Source organism: Rhinopithecus bieti, unplaced genomic scaffold (genome assembly GCF_001698545.2).
Source record: "Rhinopithecus bieti isolate Rb0 unplaced genomic scaffold, ASM169854v2 scaffold_12641, whole genome shotgun sequence".
In the NCBI taxonomy this organism is placed as follows: domain Eukaryota; kingdom Metazoa; phylum Chordata; class Mammalia; order Primates; family Cercopithecidae; genus Rhinopithecus; species Rhinopithecus bieti.
Window position 1 is genome coordinate 381222 of NW_016807296.1, and position 20001 is coordinate 401222.

Below are 20001 nucleotides of genomic sequence, written 5' to 3' on the forward strand. Positions count from 1 at the left end.
ATGATCCACAAAACACTGTAAGCTTTGTAAGGACAGGGTTCATAACTCTTGTTCCTCATAATAACCCTAGTGTCTAACATAGCACCTGGACGATAGAAAACTCCTGAAATAGCTGAATGAATAATATATGAGTGCACTGCCATTGTTTCCTACCTCTTATCTCTTCTTCAGCTCCAGACCAGTCCATACATGTGTGTCTCTACCGCAGGTCTGTGTTGATGTTGTATTAGCATGTTAAAGTCAGCATGTGCAAAGATAAACTGATCATGCCCCTCTCTAAACATTTTCCTGTTTCAATGACTCCTCCACCAATGAATAGCATTGTTGCCTTTGTACATAATCACCAAGACACTGCTATCCTTGACATACTTCCAACATATTCCTTAATCACCAGTTTCTGATAGTTCTGTACCTGAACACCTATTATATCAATTTCCTCCTCCTACTCACACATTGACATCTTATCCTGGTTCTGCTCATTATCTAGGTTCCTCTCTGATTTTCCTTTATCTGATGGCATCCCCTACACACAACTTTCAACATGGTTCTTCTGAAAGAAAATCTGATCATGTCAGTCTTCTTTTAAAAACTCTTCGGTGGTTCCACATTATCCAGGAGTTAAATTCTAAATCCCTGAATGTGGTCTAATATAAGCCTCATCTCTTACCAAATATCAAACCCCCTCTGTGGCTTCAAAAAATTACTTATAGTTCTAATGATGAAGTGACATCCTACCCCCATCTTTTGCTCCTACACTTCCTTTTATTTTCTGAGAAATCTATCACTACATAGCTTCAACACACTTCACAAGAGTCACGTTTGCTCTGAAATATTTTGGCAATTCTATCTTCTCCAAAATATTATTGAAAACTTCCTCCTTGCATTGAATGGTAGGTCTGAATAGATAACATTTATGATTATTTTTTGCCATGTTTTTTGATCTCCAATAAAAGTCACCCTCAAAATTAAACATTTCAAAATAAAGAAACTAGATGAAACTACCAATTGTGATATGAGATTGTCAGGCCTCTGAGTCCAAACTAAGCCATCATATCCCCTGTGACCTGCACGTATACATCCAGATGGCCTGAAGCAATTGAGATCCACAAAAGAAGTGAAAATAGCCTTAACTGATGACATTCCACCATTGTGGTTTCTGCCCCACCCTAACTGATCAATGTACTTTGTAATCCCCCCCACCCTTAAGAAGGTTCTTTGTAATTCTCCCCACCCTTGAGAATATACTTTATGAGATCCACCCCCTGCCCGCAAAACATTGCTCCTAACTCCACCACCTATCCCCAAACCTATAAGAACTAATGATAATCCCACCACCCTTTGCTGACTCTCTTTTCGGACTCAGCCCGCCTGCACCCAGGTGAAATAGCCTTGTTGCTCACATAAAACCTGTTTGGTGGTCTCTTCACACCGACGCATGTGACAGAGATGGTGAGGCAGAAGTGACGATAAAATATCCTAAATGCTTTCACGTGTATGTCTGTTTCTTAACTCCATTTTAAGTTGTCTTAATATCTCTAATTGTATAATAAAGAAATACTGTAAAAATGAAATCTTCACTGTCTTTATGGTTAAAGCTCAATATAAAAGAAAAGTTAAGAAGCAAGAAAGTTTTAATAATATATTTGCTTGCATTTGTCACAGGTAGGGTTTCCCAGGGAACAGACTCTGAGATACTGAAATTTACATGCAGAGTGCTCTTGAAAGCAACACTTGTGAGGAATAAGGGAGCAGAATTGGGCAGAGGGAGGAATGAGCCTTAATAGTGTAGTAAGAGAGCTTCTGTTGATTTGACAGAGAGCTCTGGCCCTGGGATGGCCCTTTGGAGATGTCCCAACCTGAGGTAAGACAGGGAGCTTGAGACTCCTAAAGATGCCAGTTTTTGGGTGTGGTCTGCCTGTGCAGAGGGGCATGGCCTTGGGGGATGTGGCTTCTGTTATGGGTAAATTAGGTCTCCCCAAAAGACATGTTGATTCCCTAACTACCCATATTTGTGAACTTAATCTCATTTGAAAATGGGGTCTTACAGTTGTAATCAAGTTAAGATGAGATCATACTAGATTAGAGTGTGCCCTAATCCAATGACTGATGTCCTTATAAAATGGGGACATTTGGACACTGACACACAGGAAGAATGCCAAGCGAAGACAGAGGCAGAGATTGGAGTGATGCATCTACAAGTCAAAGGATGCCAAGGATTGCTGGCAACCACCAGAAGCTAGGAAGAGGCAAGGAAGCATCCTACCCTAGAGCCCTCAAAGAGCCTGGCCCTGCCAACACTTTGATTTTGGACTTCCAACCTCCAGAATGTGAAATATACATTTCTGGTGTTTTAAGCCACCTAGTTTGTGGCATTTGCTAAGCCAACGTCAGGAAATTAATATGCTCATTTTGTCTAGCAGCAATTCTTGGAAGATTTCGTCTAAGACAGCCTTGACAACAGAGCAGCTAGGGACATGAGTGCCACCATCTGTAAGTGGAATGAGGGGATGCCCTGCAATATCCTCTATAGCAGTGATTCTCTACATTTTGGCATTCAGACCCAGCCTCTTAACAGTCTTAAAAATTACTGAAGACACCAATCACTTTTGTTCATGTACTTATAATTTTTAAACATAAGTTATTTTGAATGTGTTTTATTAGATAGTAAAATATTAAAATTTGTAATAATAAGTTTTAGAAAAAATTTAACTTGGAAAAGTGTTTAAAAACAATGTTGAAATATTATAGCAAACTAAGACAGCAAAGTATATTTACTTGTATTTTCATTTATTTATAAGAAAAACTTCAGTGTTTCAAATATAAAGTTTTGTTAGAGATATGGGTTGTAAAACTATGGCCTGTGGCCAAATCTGGCCTGCTAGAAATGCCCACAAGCTAAGAATGGTGTTTATGTTTTTATATGATTATATCAAAAAAAAGAATATTTCATGGTACATACAAACTATATGACACGAATTTCAGTGTCCATTAATAAAGGATAATTTGAGCATAGCCACGCTCATTTGTTTACATATTGTCTGTGGTTCCTTTCTGGCTATAATGGCTTAGTTGAATAGTTGTGATAAACTATATGGCCTAAAAAGCCAAAAATATTTGCCATCTGCCCTTTAACAGAAAATGTTTCCCAATCATTGTGGTAGACATAAGTAAGGTTGTAGCAAGTAAGCATACAATATAAGTACTGAGAACAAATGAAATTAATCTTTGGAAAATGTACATATTTATATATAGCACCTTAGAACTTCTAGAAAATAGAATGCTCAAACACATTTCATTGATCATCAGAGTGCTATTATGACACATTATGAATCCTTTGGGATTCATTCCCAAGGCTTTCTAGTTAGCCCTTTGAGAACCACTACTCCACAGTATACATATTGATTTTACCTGAAATATTCAGAATAGTGAAGGAGATTGCCTCATAATGCAGAATAGGATGAGGAGCATGATCTTTGTACTTTATCTTTCGATCTGTGAGTGCCTGAGTCTTATACTTATTTCCTGTTCAGGTCTGAGAGGAGAACAAACGCAGCCTTACCGTTTTTGAAGGACTCAATCTTTTTTTTAGACATTGAGTTTATTTTTATAACATTTCTAAAACTACTGGTACTTCATAAAGTGAGGACATGAACAGATATAAGGGGATTTCTCTATATATATAATGTCTCTGTGTGTGTGTGTGTGTGTGTGTGTATAATTAGTATTTGATCATCATAACTGAAGATGTTCTAACATGAGAGAATTTTTCACTCTTGGGTAACTGTAAGTCAGGATTTATATTTCAGTATACATTTAGAGCTGGAATAAATTTTGTATAGGATTGAGTGGGATGAATGGGAAGGTTAGAATGTGAAAATACAAACCTTTGGTTCTTTCACAAGCTTGATGTGTAAAATGCCATTTATGTTAGTTCTGTGTCCTCTCGAAATGGTCTTGATTAATAAGAAGGTAATTTGAGGCTGAGGTCTTTGCCCTTGAACTAAGGAGGTAACCAAAATCCATTATTAGACTTTTACTTTAGCACAGATAAGAAGAACAGAAAGAAACTGCAGATCCTTGGATCAAAACAATGAGAAGGCAGAAGTCTAGAGATCCATATGACAAGATCTACAATCTGAAACATGTCCCAGAAGCATACAGAGGCCTATGAAAGACATAACTCATTTAGAGTATGATTACATGGCAAAGGTGAATAAAAAGCTGCCCTTTTTATGAGCATGTCTCGGAAAATAATCCAATCTCAGACACCAAAGACTGGAATGCATCAACTCTGTGCATTGACATTTCCTAGAGCAACAGATTTTCCCCAAGCCTACTCCATTGCAGGTGGCTCCCAGCATACGCCATTATTCCATGATGTGTGTTGCCCATGTATCCTCACCTAAGAGCATTCATGCTCAATATTTCTATTTGCATGCTCAATATTTCCATTTCAAATTTACTTCTACTCTTACTCATTAGTTCACAAAAGTAAAAAGAAACATTGAGAATGAATTTAGAAACTTAAGTTTTTTTTTCATGTGGGTGGAGTTGGGGAAGAAAAAACCAATTCTAAAAAAGTGATGCTCTTATGTTTTGAACTTCAATTCGTGGTACCCGATCTGGCAAATATACCTTCTTCCTAACTTACCTAGCAGAACACAGACAAGCTTAAAAAATATGTGCATAGCATTCAGAAGACATGTGATATTAAAGTACCACTATAATAATTTTGTATGTCTGCTATATCTAATGAAAAATATGTCTATTTTAAATTGATGGCTTACTCAAGATTTAATTTGTACCTAAATATGTGAAAATGATGAATATCACATGCCTTAAAGATTCATACGCCAACAATAGGTCAGATCATTTCAAAACATTAAATAGAATTTTCATCCAATTCTACAAAATCTCATCTTTTAAATATATAAGCCTAGATATACACAGTACTTTTAAAGCCAGGCTAACTTTTTGAAAACCTAATCTGTGAAATCTCTATAAATTCAAATAATCTTTTCGCTCCTAAAAAGAACAAAATGAAAAGTACATTTTCTCTTCGCTTAATGTGTAAAGTGCTCCCGATCTTTTTATGCCTGGGGCTTTATCAAATTGAAAGCTACAATATAAAATCTAGGAAGAAAAACATTTCTGAAACTAAGAATATATGTAACCAATTAACAGTAATAATGAGCCATGTTCAACATTTAAAATGATTTTCTTTTGATCAGATAGCTTATATTCTCCTCTGCCATTTCTGTTTAAATCATAGGAGTGGAAGTTTTACTTAAAGCAGATTAAAGGTACACATCTAGCAAAATTTAAAAGACAGATATATTTAATATTGCAAGTCAGTCTTGTAATTGCAGCATTACAGCCAGTCTCTGGCATTGTATTAAACCTCAGTCACAGTTCCTCAGCTCCTAAAGCAGAGTTTAAAGGCCCTGGCCCACATCAAATGCTTTAAAACTGTTTGTAAAAATCAGCTGACAGATAGCATTTTGTGTGTTTACAGATGATGATACCTTGACAAGTTCAGGATCTGTTACATAAGCCACAATTCTAACACGAAGGAAAAATAGACCTATATCACTCTAACTCAAAGAAAATATGAGATATTATCCAGCTTGCTTTTTATAATATATATCCTCTTATGTTTATTATAATCCGAGTTAACCACCAAATTCAATATGGATGTTTTTTTCCACCAGGCAGGCTGAGTGCTTTTGACAATGCTGAGCCACTAAGCGTGGTTCTCACATATCTCACAGAGACATGAGGCCACTGCTGCTGCTCTTTCTACACCTTTAAAGCAGCACTCAGCAAGCACCTTTAGAAACCATCTAACTCTATGGCTTCAGGCAACGGGATCAGAAAATCCTGCAACTCACGACGAATGAGAATAGTTTTGGTATATGAAATCAAGAAAAAAAGGAGATTTATATTTTATGTAATCATAAGATAATATCAAAAATGACAATAGGATAAGGTAACCACAAATAAGGCCATTTTGAATAAATATTTGGAACGGCACAGGAAAAGGTCATTTTAAGTCTTGTTGCCATATTAAATAAAAGCAATGTCCATATGCTTTATACAAAATGATTCTATGTTTTATCAAAGTGAAACTCTGAACATCAAGCCCCAGAATTAATCAAAGTGGCTACAAAGCATTTGAACAGACGCGGAACTCTGACAAAGATGAATAGTGCAAGGAGGCGCTGCTTCCAATTTTAGCAGAAAAAAAATTACACAGTCACCTTAATGGAGAAAGAGGGTTATGTGCAGAAAACTTGGTAAGGCTGCATACTCACAGCTTCCTTGAAAATTCTGCTAGCTGGAATCATGTCTGTCTTAGTCCTAGATTCCACATCACAATTGAAGTTTTTACGGCACTAAAACTTCTAACAAGTACATTTTACAATAATGCATGTTACGAACTTAGCATACATGTCCTCCTAAGAGTCATATGTTTCTGTCCTAACCCAACTAACGTGGTTGTATTTGGAGTAAGGAAGTAATTAAGGTTCCGTGAGTTAATAAGGGTGGGGCCCGGATCAGACATGAATTATGTAAGAGACACGACAGTATTTCTTTTTTTTCTGCCCTGTTCTGCAGATGCGCAAAGAAGTCACGTGAGCACACATTGAGAAGGCAAGCATTTGCACTCCAAAGAGAGAGCCCTCACCAGACAAACACTCCTAGCACCTTGATCTTGAACTTCCAGTCGCTAGAACTGTGAGAAAATAAATTTCTGTTGTTGAAACCACCCAATCCACAGTACTTTCTTACAGCAACATGAGAAAGTTAAGACTGCATAACATATGATGCCACTGTACCTACATACTTCATAGAATGGTACACAGAGATACTCACTAGTTATGTGGCCACAAAAGCAATAATAATGCCATAAGTGGAAGCTGAGGTGGAAACAGGATAATAAGGAATGAACTACATTGCCTTGGCAACAGAGAGCCCAGTGGAATGGAAGTGAAGGGATCATGAGAAGTTGTGCATCCTACTGAAGCTTACATCAGCACTGAGAACGCCAGAGAGACTCTGCCTTCCATTCCTGCCCGACTTCAGACCCTCATTATTATGTATAGCTTGTACTTCATAGTTTAATCATAATTGTGTAATTAATAAGAGTAAATATGTATAAATACTATGAGCATTATATAAATTATTTATTTTAATCAGCAATTAAGTCAACTTTTACTTAAAGTACATAGGACAGATTCTGTACTCCTCAAGTAGGTATCATATCTGTTAATGAGTCAGCCACTGCAAGTTTTCGTCCACTCGGTTACTCAACATGGAGGGTCTGTAATGCTAAACGTTTGCAGAAGCACTGGAGTTACTAATTTGTATAAGAAACACTTTCCTTCTGAAGAACTCCTAGTGTACACAGACACAAAAACAGATAAACCACAATAGAATGTGATGGCATCACAATTTGTTATGGTAAGTACTATGAAAATGTGAGAATCAATGTTGTGAGTGGCTCGAAGGAGTTACACACCCTGTCTTCTAGAGTCTACTAGAGTAAGGAGGGCTGCACAGAGAGGACACTTAAGTTCATTCATGAAGAGTCGATAGAATCTGTCCACATGGAGAAGACGCTGATGTAGAAGGATTCCAGGGAGGGAGAAGAACCGATGAAAAATTATGAAACTCTTAATGTCAATGGCAAATTTGTTCAATGGAGAGTGGTTTGGTCTGAATAGAGTTTAAGGGTCACGAAACGGGCAAGAGATGAGTTGTCAAATGAGTATGGGGTCCTTGGGAAGAAGGGTAATCTACCAAGATAGGAGTTTGCATTTTTTAAGAGTGGATCATGCAGTTTTTGGTCAGGAAGTAATATGGCCAGATGCATTTTAGAACAATAACTGTAGCAACAGTAGGGGGGGAAACGGTGCAAGGAAAGACTCACATGGGGATCTCAATTAGGGAACTATTAAAAAGTCAAGAGAGTGAAGTTAAGATCCTGTATGACAGCAGTCATGGAAGTATGGTATTCAAATACTAGAAACAATCACAATCACCCTTTGCACTCCAAAGAGAGAACAGTGCAGCATCGATTCAAAATCTTAGGCAGTGACACGGTCAACAAGAATGTGGTTTGAAATGTTTATATTCATTAGATCTAGTTTTACTAAGAAGAAAAAAACATGAGATAAAATCAAAGTTTTTAATTAACATTTTAAAAATAATTTTATAGATGCCTGCCTGATAGAAGGCGGCTTTGGGAAACAGTTTGTGGAACATATTCATAAAACAATAATTTTCTCAAAGTTCTTTCATGATTTTAAGCTTAAAACCAAAGTTATCAACACAGAGAAAAGATGACCTGTCTACAAATGTCTTAAAAAGTATCTCCTCAGGAAAACATTTGGTTCTTGCATAATGAAAAAGAAATAAAACTTTTTTTTTTTTTGAGATGGAGTCTCACTCTGTCGCCCAGGCTGGAGTGCAATGGTGTGATCTCTGCTCACTGCAGCCTCTGCCTTCTGGGTTCAAGTGATTCTCCTGCCTCAGCCTCCCAAATAGCCGGGACTACAGGCACATGCCACCACATCTGGCTAATTTTTGTATTTTTAGTAAAGACAGGGTTTCACCATGTTGGCCAGTCTGGTCTCGAACTCCTGACCTCAAGTGATCCCCCTGCCTTGGCCTCCCAAAGTGCTGGGATTACATGTGTGAGCCACCGCACCCCGCCATAAGTAAAATTTTTATAGAAGAGATGAGCTGCTTCTGTTTGATTTCCATACTTTTCTATACAACATGCGTTTCAAATGGGTACTACACAGAGGGGTGGAAAAAAAAAAACCTATGGACTAATTGATGGTGGTTTTGAAATATGTGTAAACTTTATAACTTATGGCTTGAACACTATAAAATAGGGCCAACCATGATCATCTTTTTCAATTACACAGAAAGTATCTTAATATCTAAGTTCTTTTCATGGTGACTAATTTTAGCAACCCAAAATTATTAGCAATATTATTCTGAAAAATGCATCTCATAATTTTTACAGATCTGGATGTTTCACACTGAGCCACACTGTAAATATCTATTAGAATCTTCAATAACTCCATGGGTATTTTAATAGGATGGGGAGCTGTGTTAAACTCATATTGCCTGTCTACAGTTGGGCAGACTGATATATTTTTATTTGCTTATTTAATGTAAATCTATGCTCCCCTTAACTCTGCTCATACATGTGTGGCATCATTAGGCATATTCAGTGAATAATCACTATTTTTGAACTGGGTTCATAACTGGAACGAGAGCAATGACAGAATAAAAATAATCTTTGAACACCCAAAACTTGCAAATTGGCCTTTTATCAGAGGGCTGAAAATAGAATTCTTTTATTTTTCAGGTGGTTAACGGGGTTAATTATGTCTTTTTTGTTTTCTGTTCTGCACCGTTAGTGATAGTTGACACATGAAGACAGAATTATTATCTCAGCAGCATTAATTGTAGTTCCATAATAGTAATAGCTATGATTCATTCAGTGTCAGCTATTTATCAAGCACTGCATGGAGTATGTATAATTTATAATTTTTTTAAAAAACAACTCTGATGACAAGTCCTTAGCCCAAATTTTACAGCTGACCAAGCTAAAGCACAGGAAGATTAAGGTTCAAGGTCACATAATTAGAGCCAGAATCTGGACTCAAACCCATACCTGATCAATGCAAAGCCCATCATCATCTTTAGACTCTGCCAAGTGCTTCTCTAGAGTCCAAAGCTCAAGAGTAAGCAATCTAACATGCCTCCACAGACCCAGATGCTGTCCATGGGTCTATACAATCTTCCTGAAATACCTCATTTACTATATGTAACTCCCCCCATCAAAAAAAAGTTCCTCAGGAGGAACTTTTTAGCTTCTGTGACTTGTTGCATATCTAATCTTGTTTGTCTTCAAATAACATTTTTCATGCTTGTGGCTAAGTCATTATTGCCTCTGCACTCAGCATAGGTGAATAGGAAAAACACCATAGTAGGTCTTGCAGGGCTTGCATGAAGTTCTAGTTTTTTCCATTCCTCCATCACCTCAATTTTTCAGATGACAAAATCGAAGCTCAGAGAGAAAATATTTATCCAAAGTGTTCAATCAATTAGTGGCAGAGCTAAAACTTAGACACAGAAGCTCCTCACTCATCATCCATTCCCCACCATCTTCCTAAGTGCATTTTTAAATATTAAGTTTCATATGCAACCACCTAAACATTCAATAAGCATTCACTGAGTGCACAGAATTTGCTGAGTTCTGTGCAAAGATCTGTAGAGGCTGAGATGGAGAAGGCAGAGTTCTGTCTTTAAGGAATTCAAATTTAGTGAGACATTTAAAAAAACAATCTGACAAATCATGGCATGTATATGACATTAACACATGTAGGAGAGTCACCAGAAGCTTAACAGCAGATGTGGAAACAAAGCTGAATCCCAAAAAACAAACAGCAGTTTGTCATGTGAAGCAGGAGAATCCACTCCAAGAAAAAAATGAGCATAGAAGATGGCGTGGTGGTTTGAAAGCAATGACTGTAACCAGGCCCTTGGTAGACATGGGCTGGTACTGGAGTGTTAGTATTATATTCAGAACATGGTTGAAGGAGAACTCCTTCGAGTAAGATGGACACTGAATTCACTACCAAGACAGTAAATAAATCAGTGTCTCACGCCTGTAATCCCAGCACTTTATGAGGCAGAGGCGGGCAGATCACAAGGTCAGGAGTTTGAGACTAGCCTGGCCAATACGTTGAAACCCCGTCTCTACTAAAAATATAAAAATTAGCTGGGCATGGTGGAGGGTGCCCATAATCCCAGCTACTTGGGAGGCTGAGGCAGGAGAATCACTGGAACCCAGAAGGCGGAGGTTGCAGTGAGCCGAGATCGCACCACTGCACTCCAGCCTGGTGACAGAACAAGACTCTGTCTCAAAAATAAATTAATTAAATTAAATAAACAAATAAATCAAGAAATAAGAGGAAATGAACATGTCAGGAGGAAACAGGGAGTGTGAGCATGCAGTTGAATAAATTATTTCTTTGGGACTGTTAGAAAAACAAAAAGTGGTCTATTGTACTGTAGTCAAGTTTTCAAATATATAGGTCATTCCTAATTAAACTATATAGACATACAAAATGGGCTGATGATAGCAAAAGTATCAGATTGCATTATTTCTAATGTGAATAGAAATTTTAAGAAATAAAAAACATTAAGAATATTTTTATGGCTGGGCGTGGTGTCTCACACTTGTAATCCCAATATGTTGGGAGGCTGAGAGAGGTGGATCACTTGAGCTCAGGAGTTTGAGAAGTGCTTGGGAAACATGGTGAGAACCTGCCTCTACAAAAAGTATAAAACTTAGCCAGGTGTGACAGTGCATGCCTTCAGTCCCAGGTACTTGAGAGGCTGAGGCAGGAGGATCACTTAAGCCCAGGAGGTCAAGGCTGCATTGTGCTGTGACTGCACCACCGCACTCCAGCCTGGGTGATGCAGTGAGATACTGTGTCAAATATCTCTCTCTCTCTCTCTCTCTCTCTCTCTCTGTGTGTGTGTATTCTAAATAGTTTTAGATTAATAATATTCTTGTCACTTGTCAGAAATAAGAAGAGACTAGAATCTACTTGAGTGAGGTCTGATTTATTTATGTGTGTATACTGATAAGTAGAGACAGAGAAGCGATTACATTCTCTTCTCTCAACAATTGTACAATGTATTGGAAAGACAAGTGTAAGACAAGTAATAAAAGTATAAGATGGTCAATATAATAGAAGATTTACTGAACAGAAGAATGGCAATAAAATGGTGTCTTAATAAGTTCAGTCTAGCAAGTGTAGAATGGACTAAGGAATGAGGGATCACATCTGGAAATGAGGGAGTCACTTAGAAGGCTATTGCAATAATCTAGATAAGACCATCAGAACCCATTCCAACCAAGAACTTTACAACCTCCATTTGACAAATATTTCTTATCTTATTTGTCAACTGTAGGTCTTAATTTACTGAGCAATGAAAGTGCTTTTGTTTAAAAAAATCCTGAATGTGCCTCTGATACATAATAGGACTCCAGGAAGAAGTTTCATAAGAAAGTAATGTGACGCTGCCTGTTTATAGTACCATTCTGAATCATTCATTCATTGATTCATATGTTTGTTCAAGACATATTTCCTGTCTTCTGTCTTACACTGGGGGAACAAGAACAAAAAATATAACATGGTATCTGAATACAAAAGGTTTATGAATTGCCATTCAGTTCAGAAAAACTTACACGTAGAAAATATAAGCAAACAGAATGAATAGGCTGAGGGCATAGAGAAGGAAAAAGAGGACGGATAAGAGAGACATTTAATAATAAAAGAGAAAGCATTAGGTTCAGAAAAGTTCCCCAATAAAAATTCTTTCAAAATAAATAACATACAATTTAGTAGGAACGTAGCAACCTGACAGGAAGAAAAAAGCTGGAAAAAATCAATGCAAAGGAAATGTTTCTTTCTTCTCTTCAGAATTTATTGTATGTAATTCCCCCCATCAAAGTGATTGCACCAACCCACTATGTCACATCTGGCCTTAAGGTTGCCCTAAGGGGCAAAAAGTAATATGCACAGAGCCAGAGTGACAACTTTTTACCCTAGGCTTCTAAATAGCCACATAATTTTCCTGACATAGAGGAGTTGAACAAAACAACAAAAGTAAACAATATCCAATCAATTTATTTCAACATCTGGATATATGTCAATTAAAATTCTGAAAAATGGAATGACAGGGAATATCTTTTCTAATTTGAGACATTAAAAATCAGAACACAGAAATGGATCTCCTGTACATTGTTTGAAAGTCGTATCCTATAGACCTGATGTTGCCTCTTTAAACAAGAAGTACGTGAGAAAGACTGCATTCAATAACAGAAGTAGAATGCTATACTTTACCTTGATCATAGTTTTCCTATGTCTCATTACTCCCCAGTGAAACGCATCCCATTTCTCCATGCACACCATTTGCATGTCCACCTCCAGTGGCTCAATTAGTGGTGGGCTTCTGCCTCCTGGAATGTCACTCCTCTTCTCACGGTTTCTTGCCTAGAGGCCCTGTCCCTTAGCTTCCTCAGGTGATGCTGAACCTACCAATCATGATTTTTTCTTTTTTTTTTTTCAAAACACCATCCCCTTTGCAGAACACTGTGGCATATTGATATATTCAATTCTGTAAAAACTAGGAGAACATATGATTTTATTATATGTATCCGGTGTAGAATCACAACCAGTAGCACACATGTCTACACATAGAAAACAAGCTGCTTGGCGGTTTCGGAGTTTCCTGTTAATATTCATTTGCTGCTTGTTCATTCATTGTATCATCTGCCAGCTCTCACTCGCAGGCAAGTAGGAGTAAGTGCCAAGGGTTTAAGAAAATTGTATAGAAAACAACTTAAACTAGGGAAATTCGATCCATTTCCTTCATTTGGCTTTAAAAGGTAGGAAGGGAAACCATGGACCAAAGGTGCAGAATTCAGAAATAGGTGGCCACTGGTTTAGGCTCTAGGGCTAGGCACTGGTTTTCTGCAGCCACTCTCCCAAAAGTCAGTCTATTGTGCTCACACTTTTCTCTAACTCATTTGTTAAATAAATACTACATATTTAGTATTTTAATTAAAAAGGAGCAAATCGTGTGAATCTTGACTTCCTCCAGCATCAATTGGTGAGACTGACCCTGAAGATCAATAACACGCTATCATTTTTAATATTACATAAATGTAATTAGTGTTATGAGGGTAGGGTATAAGAACAATCATTAATCTCAAGATTGAGATTGGGCCTCTACCACCTGGAATGTGTTAACTAAATTTAAGAAGCTTCTTCAGGTCACTAAATATAAGTAACACATTAAGGTTCCAAAGGGAATACCAGAAAGTTTCCAGTTTCACTTTACTATATTTTAAAGAGAGATGGCTATCTTGTTATTTTGATATTAATGGATTTGGGAATTTTCCAATATCTGTCAGACAATACCTTGGAAGCTTCCATAATCTTAATTTTTCTACTACATTTGTTCCCTTTACTTTGCACTCATATGGCCTGTAGTTCTTTTGTAAAATGTGGGGTTTGGCAGATGCTAAGTGCATAGCAGGGACTTATTAAATACTGGATTATTCAATAATGAAGAATTCTTTTTTTAAAATATGTGTAATATGCCAAATAATTTGCATTCTATTCATAAATACAGGTGCCAACATTGAGGAATGGTATATTCCCTGCTCCCTATTCTCATCATGATTCTTAAATTACAGTGAGTTTTTTTTTTTCCTAACAGTCACAACAAATCAGAGCCCACTGTATACAGCTTGCATGATCTTTATACATCCCTTTGATGCTTCAACTTTACTTTGCTAACTGTTGCAAAGTGTCAACGGAGATTTGCAAATGAAGGGCAATTTTCTCCAACTGTTCCTTATGAATCATATAAAATATATTTTTTCCACCATAACAGCGGTTGTATGGTAATAAGATGATAATGCAAATCATAAAATACAATACAACAATCAAAATAAGTGCAAATAATTAGTTAATTCTAGCATTTGAAAAATGGTCCATTTGGTTTCAGTGAATATATTTCTCCACATTCAAATTCAAATCTTCTTTACGTAGAGACTAATCGATTCATCAGTCCTCACCACTGCTGAAGAACATATTGATGAAAGTTCTTATCTTAAATGTAGACATACTTATTTTCTTTAGACTAATTAAATATTCATTATAAGCATAAAGATTTATTGAAAATAAATATTCATAATATAATGACAATAATAAAGAAAAGAAGGGAGAGGAAAGCTGCCAGCCAACTACCATGCTGAGCACATTAAATGGTTTAACTGATTTAGTCCTAGAATATCAAATACTCTCTTATCCCCATTTCCCAATGAGGAAATGGAGATACAACATCTGAAGGAAACATTCAAAGAGCTAGCAAATGGAAGAGAAATTCTTAACTACCATGACTATGGCCTCCCTAAAGATACGTAGAATTTTCTAGACCTTTATCTAGAATTCTAGACCTTTCCTTTTTTTAAAAAAAAAAAGTATATTATATTCCAAACAGCAAACTGATAAAGTATTTCCTTCTGTATTAAACTTAAGTACCTCAGCATACATTTATTTTCTATTATATTTTTAGTGGATAGTCATAGCTGTGTAAGAGATTTTGATACACTTAAATTCACTTATAACTTTTTTGTGAATTCTTCCAAATATACTGTATTTATTTTTTATTCTGAAGTCCAAAAGAATAATGAGTCTACTAAGGATTTCATCAGAATTAGATGTAACGGACAGTCCCACAGAGATTTCTATGTATGTGGTTATTATTTATTGTATTCCTGTAGCAATTTTTTTTTTTTTTTTTTGAGACAGAGTCTCACTGTCACCCAGGCTGGAGTGTAGTGGCACAATCCCGGCTCACTGCAACCTCTGCCTCCCAGGTTCAAGCAATTCTCCTGCCTCAGTCTCCTGAGTAGCTGGGACTACAGGCACCTGCCACCCCATCCAGCTAATTTTTAATTTTTTTTAGTAGAGACAGGGTTTCACAATGTTGGTCAGTCTGGTCTCGAACTCCTGACCTCAGGCGATCTACTCACCTCGGCCTCCCAAAGTGCTGGGATTACAGGTGTGAGCCACCACGCCCAGCCTCCTGTAGCACTTTTATGCCCCTGACTACAGTATTAGCTAATGATTCCAGAACTCTTTTAACCCAAGACCATTTTTTTAAAAAAATGTTGTTAGCTATCCTGTTCTAACTTGTATCAGAGCTACTTGTACACTAACTAACATTTTATTTTCCTACACTAGTTTTCCTACTGGAATTCGGGATCTGGACTCTGCAGGGGGTTCAGACATGTGCTCCTTTATTATAAGCTGTGTGATCTTGGCAGGTAGATCACTTCAAGTCCGTGTCTCAGTATCCTGCCCTGTTCAATAAGATTTACACTGGAAACTATCTCATATAGCTGCGTGAGAGTGAACATATACGAAGATTTAGAAGAGTCATCAGCACAGGAAAAGCATCACATATTAGCAGCTGCTACTACAGCTTCCACTACTAACACTATTACTATACCATTTTCTACGAAGCTATCTTAAAACTGTTCCATTCTCAAGCTCCTTCAATTTTCCTCTAATCCCTCAGTCTCAGTAGGTCACCCAGGTTTCTTCAGTGTTCCAGAGAAAATGGGGGCCTTTGGGACAGAAACCTTCTTAACTTCTCACCACATTCCTCTCAAACTACTAAGGGACTTTATATCCCTCTCTTTCTCCCATCACAGAGGAGAAAGTCCTTTACTAGTCTTTCTAGTACTTCCTTTACATTTTCTCTTCAACCTTATTTTAAAATAAATGAAATGAAACCTTATTTTAAAAGAAAAGAAATAACTTAGAAGAGAGTAAATTACTGGTTTCCATCTCTCCACAGCCGGGGTTCTTGAAATAGAACAAGAATCTATACTTTCCTCCTCCACTTCTTTCCTTTTCATTCCCCCTTAGCCACCAGGGTTTGACGTCCTCTCCAGCCATCTCCCAAAGTTGCTCAGGGAAGAACCCATCATGTCTTAGCTGTTCATATTTGATGGGCATTTCTTGTTCTTTATCATAGTGAACCTCGTTACACGTAACGTGGCTTAACCACATTCTTCTTTTTATAATGCTTGCTTCTCAGTTTCCATGACATCATGGCTGTCCTGTTTTTCTCTTCCCATCTCATTTACTTGGCTCTCTTTCTCCTCATACTTAAATTTAATATTTTCAAAATTCTCTGTAACTTATTTTTCTTTTCAATTTTACATAGCCTCTCAGTTTTATCTTTAAGCTGATATTACAGATCTCTTTTCTTAATCCGATCTATGTATTTAATTACACACTGAACATCACTGAATCTTATAAAATAGAACTCCTGATACCTTTAAAACCCATTTTTGGTTCTCCATTCCTAATATTGCCACTAAGGGAGGCAGATGATAAGGCAAAAAGAGCAAAAGATTGGGATTTGGGCTGACTCTCATTAAATCTGGCTCCAATCTACGCTGGCACAGGATCTTAGTGCAGATACTTGTCCTTTCTGAGCCTCAGTTTTGTCTCTAACTGGATATAATGACATCAACTACATAAGATCCTGATGAGGGTGAAATTAGATGGTGTTTGAAAGGGATATAAAACATTGTTCAGAACTTAATAGAAATCAGCAAGTATATTTTATTTTCAGTTAGAACAGGTTTTTTAAAAATTTCGTCTAGAGTAAAACAATGGTTTCCTAACTGGCCCCTGCCTCCACTCTCCTGTCCTGTCCAATCCTGGCTTCACACTGTAGCTAGACATCGTTCTCAACACAAATTTTATCACATCACTTGCTTACATGGAATTTCCCATGGACCCCACAGTGCCTAATGGGTTAGGTAAATGCTCCTCAACTTTCAACCCCTGGTCCTTCACGACTCCTTTCCTAGGATCTTGTCCTGTTTGACCTCCATAGGCCTCATGATCAATTGCTGAAAGCCATGCATTCTCTCAGGCTACTTTTTTGTTTTTTGTTTTTGTTTTTTTTACATCTGTTCTTCCCTCTTCACTTAGCTTCTGCTTGTCCAGCTAGAAAATTTCTAGTAACCCTTGTAAGATTCAGCTCACATGTGTTTCCTTTCTGATATTTTTCCTGAGATAGCAGAATTACTTCTCCACTATGTTCCCATCCTACCTTGCACAACCTCAGTTTCAGTCTTTATTTCATTAGATTGTCATCATTCCTATTCATATGTCATCTCAACTATCGGTCTTATTACATCATGTCTTTCCATCCTTGGTAGAAAGTAGGCACCCCCTATTTGCTAAATGAATTAGTGAAAAAACAATGATCCAAGTCAGCCCCTACTAGACTGTAAGTGCATGATATACATATCTTCGTATCTCTTGCATCACATAGCACTTGTATCTCAAAATACTGCCCAACACTTACTGATTTCTAATTATGTACCGGGTATAGGTTTAAGCACTTTACTGCATTCATTTAATTTTCTCAATAACTTTAAAAGGCAGGTACCAGCAAAGAGAAATTTGATAAATTTACTCCGGTGGAACAGCTTGGATTAAAATGCAGTCAGTTGACTCTAGAGCATGAACTTTTAACTACTATACAATATTTTGATATGACTATAGAAAGTATAGAGTATTTCAACAGAAGCAAATATTTTTAAAGCTATGAGTATATATGTGTTACATGAGTATATATGTGTTATGACTTTCCTTTTGATCATAACACATATATATTCATACAACACATATCTAAGACATTTTTTAGTTCCAGATGGAATGATTTGGGTTATCTCACCAACTTTAGATCCTTACTTTTATGTAGAGCCTCCAAGGAATCAAATAGTTGGCAATATATTAGCTGCAGGATTTAAATTACACAGTGTAGTTTAACACAAAGAAATTAATCGAAAAGGTTTTAAGAAAATCATGTTCTTCTCCAGTAAACGTTGCTACCTGGGAAAAAGACTAGCTGGCAGGTTTATAGAGAACAGGGTTTTTCTAAACCATCCTGGGATTTGCTGTAAATAATATATGCACCTACCGTACTACCCTTTAATTTTTTTTATGGTCTGTGTAAATATAATGAGACTTCTGATTAAATTTCTTTGGAATTATACTCTCTTATATTACCCTTTGAAAAGCTTCTTTTTAAAACCCCATAGGAAAATTTATTTCCTTGATACCTATTTAAATAATATAGTAGGACTTTTTTACAGTGAAATTTTTTTTTTTGTTATTTGTTAGTCTCATTTATGTTGAGGTAAGTGGTATTTCAACATAGCTGTGAATTCATTCTACAACTCTCCAAAAAGAGTATTTTGTATTGTTTGCTCAAAACACAAATCAAACAAAATCTTTGTATTCATTTATAAAATAAAAAAAACATGAAAGCTTGTTCAATTAACAAAAAAAATCAAAATATCATGCACTAATTCTTACAGATATTTACATAAGAAAGGCAAGTCTATGTAGTTCTAATACTGCTGGCAATAAATGTTTCTTCCAAGATCTACACATCCTGTGGACATTTGGAAAAGAATAAACTGTTGCCTTTGGTTGGCCAGTTTCTCTTCTAAATGTACTCTCTGCCAAGGAAGATGATGTAATAAATCTAACATTTTACTCATAGTTATCTAAATTCAGTCAAACTGTTAGAAAAGAAATGCTTTTATCTTACACAATTTAAGAAATAATTCCTCATACTCAGCTATTATTTCAAATATTTCAAACGTTTTAATTCATTTGCTTACTAAGTTTCCCAGAGATTATATATTTATTGAATATACTGATGAACACCCTATGGACTGAATATTTTTGAAACTGAAGCAATCAACTGATTATTTAAAACAATGTTGTTCTCAGGACTCGGTGCACCATGACAACAGTAACCAATTCATTGGTTAGTATATCCTGTCAAATGATTTTAAAGAATGACTTCAGCAAAATATTTTATCATGATGTGCAATTTAAACATTTGCAAAATGCCTTTTTTGATCCAGGAACTCTTCTAAGGAGTGGGTTAGAGAATCTCCAGAAATTGCATTTTAGTGGGAGAAGAAGACAGTCAACCCCCTTACAGTCCTTCTCGTTGGAACCTAGACAAAGAAATCTAATAAAGAATTTAATTATCAATTTACTACCTACATTGAGATAGGCTAATGGATTTGTTGACTGTCAAAACAAAGGATGACAAATGATTCGGAGCAGCATCAACCTAATACCTGCCAGTTTAGGGCCTTAGGATCCAGGGGTCACATGCCTCCAGTTTCTATGAATTGTTAAGAAAGTTTGTTATTGCCTTGCTAGTAGTGTGAATTTATTTAATAATTGTAGCCTCATGTCAAATACCAAGAGAAGCAATAATCCCGAGAAACCTGTGAATCTTGCAATAATTTTTTTTTTTTTTTTTTTTTTTTTTTTT